Genomic DNA, 10360 nt, shown 5'->3' on the forward strand with positions numbered 1-10360 from the left:
TGGACAAGGATCGTAAAGATGCGGCGCGGAAGCGCCGGGCGTTCACTAGGGTCGGGGACCCTAGCCACGAGGTGAAGCGGGCGCGGGGAGTCGCGAAGTCCACCGCCCCTGGCAGCAGCAAGCCACAGCCGGCAGTGAAGCCGGCCGTCCCCGGGCCCAACAAGTCTTTGGCGGGTTCGAGGGCTGCCGCTTCTGGCGCGGGCAAGCCACCCTTGGCTGAGCCCACGAAGGAGCAAAGGCCGCCATCGCTGGTGCGCACCGACGAAGCGGCGACGGGTGGTGCCGACTTCGACACGGACATCTGCGTGGAGGATTACCTCGTTGGTGAGTTTTTTTGGACTGGGCCTTGAACTAGGTTACAGTGTCAGGTTGGATGCGGGGTAGCTGGTTGTTGTCCTGGCACTGGTGGCGGCCACTTCGCCTACGACAGCAGTTGGAGCGAAGGGTACTTTGCAGGACCCATGGTCCAAATTCTGCGCCAGCGGCGAGATTGCATCGGCCACCACCGCCAAGGATGTGGCGGGCTCTGTGTCCCAGCAGCTGAGGCATGCGTCGCGGTAGTTGAAGCATGTATGCCATCGTGGACTTCGTTAGTTCGTTGTTTTTATGTGGTTGTGAAACTGATGGATTTTTCGTGGCAGGCGGCCGCCTTCGCTGACCATGTTGCGTTGGGCGCCCTGACTTCGGAGTTCGCTGCCGAGAGGCAACGACTCGAGGGCAGGATCGAGCGCCTCCGAGCGCAGCATACAGATGTTGTTCGGGACAAGTCAGCTGCGGAGAACAAGAGCCACAGGTTGGCGGAGAGGCTAGCAGCTGCGGAGGCCGAGGATGAGGATCTCAGGCGTCAGTTGGCAGAGAGGAGGGACGCAAATAGAGCTTGTGCTGAGGCGCAGTCTGCGCAAGCCGAGGCCAAGCTTGCGCGGGCGGAGGCCAGTCTCGCCTGCCAACGCGTTGAGGAGATGGAGACGAGGCTCGGCAGCCTGCACGGGTGCCTGGACAAAATGGAGGCCTCGACGCGCGCGGAGGTTGAGCGGACGCATACGCAGCTCGTGGATGCGTACCGGAAGCTGGGTGCGTGGACCGTGCCCTTCGAAGCGCCCGGTCAGGAGGTGGGCCTCCGCTTCCTTGGGTGGCTACAGGAGGAGCTGGAGGTGCTCCCGACCATTGTGACGTGCCTCATGTCCTTCGCCTCCCTCGTCACCTGCGAGGGGGCCGTGCATGCCTTGTCCCGCGAGGGATGCGGGCACTTCGAGGTCTTCGACCAGTCGGACGAAGGCTTTGAGCGCGGAATCTTCTAGGTCGAGAACCCGGTGCTGAAGCAGTCGGCTGGGGTGCTTTTTGATAGGATGTGGGGCCCTCACGGCCGAGAGATTGTCCGGGAGAGGTCCGACCGGGCGATGGATCAGGTAAAGGTGCATTTGTGTAATTATATGTGTTGGTATGTGTTGTTTGTTGAATGAATGTGCTATTGCTGTAGATGGCACATGATGAAGAGGTCGAGGACCTCGGTGATCTGGACAGCACGCTACTCGAGGCATCGAGGGTGGAGCTGGCGCCACCATCCGATGCCGGCGAGGGCCCCTCGGCGACCTCCGCACCGACTGGAGCTGGTGAAGACCCCGCGCCAGTCACTGCGCCGATGGGTGAGGACGCTTCGAAGGTGGTGGGCGAACCAGCCGCCGAAGACCCAGTGGCGTCGACCGGGCCTTCGCAGGTGGTGGAATAGGGGCTAGGGCTTTCGATGTAAACTTTTGTTTTTGTGATATTGAACCTCGGTTGCTGCACAGGTTCCGACGTTTGGGCCTGCGCAAGCAACCGCTGCTGGCAATACTGATTTTGTGGCGGCCTCAACCATTGTGTCTGCCGATGATAATTTATTTGGCTCTGGATCGGAGTGTTTTGAGTCTGATGGTGAGTCAGACAGTTCGTTTTCTTGGACGGAGGAGTCCTCGGATGAAGGCTTGGATTATTTTGCTGCATTAGACGTGGCCACGGCAGAGTCTTCGCCGCGTGTGGAGGGTGCCGGGACTACTGATCTTCCTAGTGCGGGTACTGAGTATAGGCGACGAAGGGTGGTGTCGAAACATAGTGTGGGTGAGTTTTCGTGAAGTGGTAGGCGCCGTCATATGGGGATGGAGCGTGGCCGTCTTCGAGTAGACTGGATTGGTAAACGAGAATTGTTGTCCTCGCCGATTGTGGCGAGCATAGGTGAGGGGGATCTGCGAAATCTTTGAGGGTGAGGAATTGAGGATAATGTTGTTCAATTATAGGGAGATGGGTATCATCCCGAAGGTTGAGGCGATGTATTATATGGTGCCCTAGCCGTGTGTATGTAACTGTAATTTGTATTGTAATGTGGCCTGTTGGCCGTTTTCGCACGCCTGTGCTGATCCGGCTGCACACGTGGGCGACTTTTGCGCGGAATGTTTTTTCGGCGAGAGACTTCGATGGCGTATTTTATTGTGCCTATCCGGCTGCACCCTTGGGCGTCTTTTGCACGGAGCGTTTTTAATGAAAGACTTCGATTGATGCACTTGTTGTGCTATTCCGGCTGCACCCTTAGGCGACTTTTGCGCGGAGTGTCTTTTTAATAAAAGACTTCGATTATCGTACTTGTTGTGCTATTCTGGCTGCACCGTTAGGCGACTTTTGCGTGGAGTGTCTTTTTAATAGAAGACTTCGATTATCACCCTTGTTGTGCTATTCCGGCTGCACCCTTAGGCGACTTTTGCGCGGAGTGTCTTTTTAATAGAAGACTTCGATTATCGCACTTGTTGTGCTATTCCGGCTGCACCCATAGGCGACTTTTGCGCGGAGTGTTGCACGCGAGGGTAGTCTACGCTACCTGTCACGGTGACTTCGGAGTGGTCGAATGCCGAAGACCGTCGATGCGTTCTTTTTTGACACATTACGTCTGAGTTTTTGTTTTTGCGGGGGCTTTTTCAGGTATATTACATGGCTCCGCCTCGTTAAAAACCTCACCCCCAGGAGGAAAAGAGTGCGGGCCGGAATAGTATTGTTTGGTGGATTACAAGGGCGAGTGGGCCCTAAGGGTTAAACAAAAAATTTGCGGAGATTGTCAATGTTCCAGGAGTGCTCTAAGTCTTCGCCGGAGGGCGTTGATAGCCTGTACGCGCTGGGGGATGACTTCATCTTGACGATGAATGGACGCTCCCATTTCGGCTCCAGCTTGCCCTGTGACTCTGTCCGGGTGGTCCGGACGAGTACGAGGTCTCCTTTGTCAAACTCTTTTGGGACGACCATGTTGTCGCGCCAGGCCTTGGTTTGAGCTTGGTATTTGTTGAGGGCCTGCAGGCCAAGGACGCGGTCTCCGTCGATGAGGTCTTTAGACGTTGGTTCGTCGACGTCGGGGACCGCTGTTGTGCTTGTTTGGGGCGACCCATGCTTTATCTTCTGCGGCGTCATGGCCTCCGATCCATATAGTAGTCGTAAAGGTGTGAATCCGGTTGCCCGACATTCGGTCGTGTTTAGGGCCCATACCACTTCAGCTAGTTGGTCGGCCCATTTACCCTTCTTGTCGTCGAGAAGTCTTTTTGAGAGCACCTAGAGGGGGTGAATAGGTGATCATGTAAAATTCAACACTAAATTTCAATAACTTTGATTATAAAGATATTAGTGCGGGTTAATCAAGTCAAAGAGACGAGCTCTTGCAAAAACAGACAATCAAAGAGAGAGCAATCACAAGAGACACACGATTTTATCCCGTGGTTTGGCCAAGTAACACTTGCCTACTTCCACGTTGTGGCGTCCCAATGGACGAGGGTTGCACTCAACCCCTTTCAAGTGATCTAATGATCAACTTGAATACCACGACTTTTCTTCCTTATATCCTTTCCCCGTTTGTGAGGAATCTCCACAAGTTGGAGCCTCTCGCCCTTACAAGATTGAGCACAAAGAACGCACAAGAGTAAGGTTGGGAAGAGCAACGCACACAAGATTCAAAAACGCAGCAAACCAACGCACACAAGTGAAGACTTGAGCTCAAATGACACACAGGGAGTTCTCGACTCGAATGGAGCTCAAATCTCTAACACAACAAAGCGAATGCGCGGGAGCAGAGTCTAGATGCCTTAGAATGCTTAGTGAATGCTTGTGTCGCTCCTCCATGCGCCTAGGGGTCCCTTTTATAGCCCCAAGGCAGCTAGGAGCCGTTGGAGATCAACAAGGAAGGCTATCCTTGCCTTCTGTCTAGTGGCACACCGGATAGTCCGGTGCGCCACCGGACAGTCACTGTAGACGTTCCGGTGCCAATCTCCTTCCTTTTCTGGCGCAGACGACCGTTGTAGCTCCGGGGCAGTTGGCGCACCGGACACTGTCCGGTGCACACCGGACAGTCCGGTGCCCCTGCTGACCGTTGGCGCGGGCCACGCGTCGCCCGCGGATTGCGCTGGCGACCGTTGGCTCATCGGACAGTCCGGTGCACCACCGAACAGTCCGGTGAATTATAGTTGTACGCCGCCAAACTTTTCCCAAGAGTGGCCTTTTCACCGGAGTCCAGCGTGGCGCACCGGACACTGTCCGGTGTGCCAGACTGAGCTGAACTTCGGCTGCACACAGCCAGTCTTTTGCAAGCCTTTTTCTTTTCTTCTTTTCTCTGGTTCTAACACTTAGATAACTTCATTAGTCTACAAAAACCAAATACTAAGTCTAGAATCATACCTTGTTATATGATTTGCACTATTTGCAATCTTTGGCACATTAGGACTTAAAGAATATGTGTTGGTCATTTAATCACCAAAACATTATAGAAATGGCCCAAAGGCACATTTCCCTTTCAATCTCCCCCTTTTTGGTGATTTATGCCAACACAACCAAAAGCAACCAAAAGATGTGCAATATCAATGCAATTGAGGACCAAATTGTTTTTGACAAGATTTGACATATTTGGATCGCTCTTTGCCACCACTTGGTTTGTTTTTGCAAATCAAATTCATTTTCCTATCTCTAAGTCAAACTCACTTGTTTGGGCATAAAGAGAGATAATCCAAGAGTGAAATTGATCAAATGCCAAAAACTCCTCCTTTTCCCCATAGTCATAAATTCTCCCCCACAAGAGACTAAATTTTGCAATAAGAGCATTTTGGACAAATCAAAAGTTCTAACTCTATTGTTTTCAAAATTCACAAGTGGTAGCTGATCCATTTGCTTTGGCCTTAATTTCTCCCCCTTTGGCATTAAGCACCAAAACAGGATCATGATTGGCCCTTTAACCCCATTGCCTCACCAAAAATATCAATTAAGAGCAAACAAGCAATAAGAGCAAGAGAATGAACTTGGAATGAAGTACACTAATATCGGAGTGTAGTGGAAGTCTTGGCATGGTCCAAGTTCACCTTTCCCTTTCAATTCACCTTTGAGACTACATCAAGTATACTCAAACAAACGGATTAGTCTCAAAGGGTCAAGTTGTGGCACATCTCCCCCTAAATATGTGCATCATACACACATGGACTTGTGAGGTCTGGGGATCCCTTGCACAACTTGAGCACCATAAATAAGCAACAAATTTCATAAATGCATAAAGTAACATGATCAAAGGCATAAAACACATGTATGCTATAAATCAATCCAAGTTACACGAATCTAAGACATTTAGCTCACTACGCAGCCTGCAAAAGGTTTTCTCATCTAATGGCTTGGTAAATATATCGGCTAGCTAGTTCTCAGTGTTAATATGGTACACCTCGATATCTCCCTTTTACTGGTGGTCTCTCAGAAAGTGATGTCGGATGTCTATGTGCTTAGTGCGGCTGTGTTCAACACAATTATCCGCCATGCAGATTGCACTCTCATTGTCACATAGGAGTGGGACTTTGCCCAGATTGTAGCCAAAGTCCCAGAGGGTTTGCCTCATCCAAAGTAGTTGCGCGCAACACTGTCCTGCGGCAACATACTCGGCCTCAGCGGTGGATAGGGCAACGGAGGTTTGTTTCTTTGAACTCCAAGACACCAGGGACCTTCCTAGGAATTGGCACGTCCCTAATGTACTCTTCCTATCAACCTTGCATCCAACATAATCGGAGTCTGAGTATCCAATCAAGTCAAAGGTAGACCCCTTTGGATACTGTTGGGTCTATGCTTCGTCGCCGAAGGTCTTCAAGGGAGAAGCGGCTTTCGGCTGAAGCTGTTTGCATGAGATGGCCGAAGGTTCCTTTCCATGAAGCTTCGACAGTATAAACCGACTTAAAGATAGAATGACTTTTTAGTCCATGAAGGTCTGAGTCAATGTTGTAAGCTTTTATAAGGGGCATACTTGTAATTCCTCACAGGCTGCGTCCTGTGCCTATAAATAGTGAACAGTATTCCGTTGTTGTTCACGCATTCTGATTTTTTTTGCAACTGCATATTCTGGAATTCTCCTTTTTGCCAAGGCAGAGGTATTATTGTATTTAGTAAATATAACATAAATTGTCCACGATTTATTTACTCCTTTTTTGTACCTTCTATTTTATGCCAATATCTATTGAAATTTAATTACGAAGATTTAAGCTTCGTAATTTTACTCTCAGCAACCTTCGTCCAAGGTTCATTATCCTCAACGGAATAATGTTTCATGGACGAAGGACGTTAACATTTGACACTTTATGTTGCCTTGTTCTTAATTCATAGCATTTGAGTACAAGTCCCCAACATTGGCGCCCACCTCCGGTGAACTCACTTCCACCTTTCGAGCTGATGGCTTCGTTCAATGACCGAGCTGGAGCTGCTTCGAACCCGAAGCTGGTGCTCCCGATCACAGGCGGTTCGACCTCAGAACCAGTTAACAAGAAACAAAAGAAGGAAGCACAGAGAAGGGTACAACATGTTGGGGTGCAAGGACCCTTCATCAAGTCAAGATGGTCTCACATTCCTATTACCTTCTCCCAAGAGGACCTTCAGCTCAAAGATTACCCACACAACGATGCCATGGTTATCTCTTGTGTTATCAAAGGATTTCTGGTTCACAATGTCTTGGTTGACACAGGTAGTGCAGCTGACATCATTTTTGCTAAAGCCTTCAGGCAAATGCAAGAGCCAGAAGATAAGATTCACGATGCTACACATCCTCTTTGTGGCTTCGGAGGGAGACAGATTGTAGCACTGGGAAAGATCACCATGTCAGTGACCTTCGGATTCATCAATAACACTAGAACTGAGCAAATTGTGTTTGACATTGTTGACATGGAATACCCTTATAATGCAATTATTGGTCGTGGTACCCTCAATGCCTTCGAAGCAATCCTTCACCCTGCTTATCTTTGCATGAAGATACCTTCGGATCAGGGACCCATCGCTATTCATGGAAGCCAGGAAGCTGCCAGAAGGGCCGAAGGAAACTGGACTGATTCAAAAGCAATCCATAACATAGATGGAGCTGAAGCTTGCGAACAATACAAATTCAGAAGGGAGAAAGCAGCTTCAGCAGATCAGCCGAAGCCCATGCTCTTATGTGAGGATGTAGCAGAACAGAAGGTACTGTTGGGCTCTCAGTTATCCGAAGCACAAGAGAAAACCTTGCTAAGGTTCTTGTTCAACAACAAAGATGTTTTTGCATGGTCAGCCAATGATCTCTGCGGAGTTAATAGGGACGTTATTGAGCATTCGCTCAATGTCGATCCATCCTTCAAACCCAGAAAGCAAAGGCTTCGGAAAATGTCAGATGATAAGGCCGAAGGTGCTCGTAATGAAGTCAAAAGACTCCTCAGTGCAGGAGTTATCAGAGAAGTAAAGTATCCAGAGTGGCTAGCCAATACTGTTATGGTAAAAAAGGCCAATGGCAAGTGGCGAATGTGTATCGATTTTACAGATCTGAACAAGGCTTGTCCGAAGGATGAATTCCCATTGCCTAGGATAGATTCTTTAGTTGATGCAGCAGCTTCTTCAGAGCTCATGAGTTTGTTAGACTGCTATTCAGGCTATCATCAAATCTGGATGAAGAAGGAAGATGAGCCGAAGACTAGCTTCATAACTCCAAGTGGCACGTATTGCTATCTTCGGATGCCTGAGGGGCTCAAAAATGCTGGAGGAAGTTTTAGCAGAATGACTGCGAAGGTTCTCCAGTCTCAGATAGGCAGAAATGTGCTAACTTATGTTGATGATATCATTGTAAAAAGCACGAAACAGGAGAATCATATTGCTGATTTGCAGGAGACCTTCGCCAAATTCAGACAAGTTGGCTTAAAATTGAATCCAGAAAAATGTGTTTTTGGAGTAAAGAAGGGGAAATTTCTTGGATGTTTGGTTTCAACAAAGGGAATCGAAGCTAATCCAAGTAAAATCGAAGCTATACTTCGGATGGAGCCACCAACTACCAAAAAAGGGGCTCAAAGATTGACAGAAAGATTGGCATCTCTCAATAGATTCATATCCAGATCGGCAGAGAGAAACTTACCATTCTTCGAAGTGTTGAAGTCAACCGAAGTCTTTCAATGGGGACCAATCCAGCAGAAGGCCTTCGAAGAGCTGAAGCAGTATTTAATAGATCTAACAACATTGACTCCACCAATGCCAGGAGCTCCTTTGTTATTATATGTGGCAGCTTCGCACTCAGCGGTAAGTGCAGCGCTTGTCTAGGAGAAGCTTGATGGCCAGGTTAAAAAGCAGGTTCCAGTGTATTTTGTATCTGAAGTTCTTAGTATATCAAAGAAAAATTACACAGAATTGGAGAAGGTGTTGTATGCTGTTTTGATGGCATCCAGGAAGCTTCGGCACTACTTTCAAGCATATAATATTGTTGTTCCTTCTTCACAACCGTTGAAGGACATTATGAGAAATAGAGAAGCTACTGGAAGGATTGGAAAATGGGCTGCAGAACTCAACGAATTCTGTATTGAATATGTTCATAGATCTTCGATTCAGTCTCAGGCATTAGCAGATTTCATTGCTGACTGGACGCCAGGGGCTCAGGAGGAAGAAACAAATAAAGATGCCGAAGCATGGACAGTGTTTTGCGATGGATCTTGGGGAACCTTCGGAGCAGGAGCGGCTGCTGTGTTGGTTTCACCTTCCAAGGTTAAAACTTGTTATGCGGCAAAGCTTGACTTTAGTTGCACAAATAACATTGCCGAGTACGAAGCCTTGCTTTTAGGTCTTCGGAAGTTAAAAGCAATGGGAATAAGAAGGGCCATACTTAAAACTGATTCCCAGATTGTTTCGGGTCATGTTGACAAGAGTTGTAAGGCTAAGGATCCGAAGCTTGAAAAATATCTGGATATGGTTCGAAGAGTTGAAGCTTCCTTCGAAGGGTTTTCTGTCAAAAATATCCCTAGAGGACAAAATGAACATGCTGATTTACTAGCTAAGTCAGCAGCACAGGGGCTGCCCTTACCTTCGGATGTATTCTTTGAAACAATAAAAGCTCCTTCGGTAGAACTTCTTGAAAGAGCAGTTCTCAACATATCTCCTGTTTATAGCGAGGATTGGAGAACTGAGATCATCTCTTACCTTCAGGGAAAATTCCTTTCAGATGACGAAGCTTATAACAGGAGGATAGAGGCAAGGGCCCGTCCATATGTCATGATAGAAGGAGAATTGTACAAGCATGGAGTTTGTGCTCCGCTACTCAAATGTTTATCCAGAACCGAAGGAATTGAGTTGATGAAAGAAATACATGCAGGCCTCTGCGGATCTCACATTGGATCCAGGCCATTGCTTGGAAAAATTTTCCGCCAAGGATTTTATTGGCCGAAGGCAGCTTCGGATGCAGCGGAGTTAGTTCAAAAGTGTGAAGGTTGTCAGAAATGTGCACGAGATCAAAAACAACCTTCGTCCTTAACACAACTCATACAACCCATTTGGCCATTGCAAAGGTGGGGCCTTGACTTGTTAGGTCCGTTACCACCGGCCCAAGGGAACCTAAGATATGTTGTAGTGGCGGTGGAATATTTTTCTAAGTGGATTGAGGCAAAGCCTTTAGCTACAATAACTTCGGCCACCGTCCAAAAGTTTTTCTGGCAGAATATTGTTTGTCGTTTCGGGGTACCAAAGGCTATCACTGTGGATAATGGAACACAGTTTGACTCCGAAGCTTTTAGGGATTTCTGTGATCAAATTGGTACGAAGATCCATTTTGCATCAGTCAGACATCCGGAGTCAAATGGACTTGTTGAAAGAGCCAATGGTATTATAATGACAGGAATAATGAAGTCAATTTTCAATCAACCAAGGGGAAAGTGGCCAGATCAGTTAACCAAAGTGGTGTGGAGCCATAATACAACAACATCAAGGTCTACCGGCTTTACCCCATTCAAGTTATTATTTGGTGACGAAGCAATAACTCCAGAAGAAGCTAAAACTGGATCAATAAGGGTAATAGCTTCGGCAGCATCAGGTTCCGAAGCTGATTATTCTGTGGAAAAAG

The sequence above is a fragment of the Zea mays genome, chromosome 10, assembly GCF_902167145.1.
Source record: "Zea mays cultivar B73 chromosome 10, Zm-B73-REFERENCE-NAM-5.0, whole genome shotgun sequence".
NCBI classification, from domain to species: Eukaryota; Viridiplantae; Streptophyta; class Magnoliopsida; order Poales; family Poaceae; genus Zea; species Zea mays.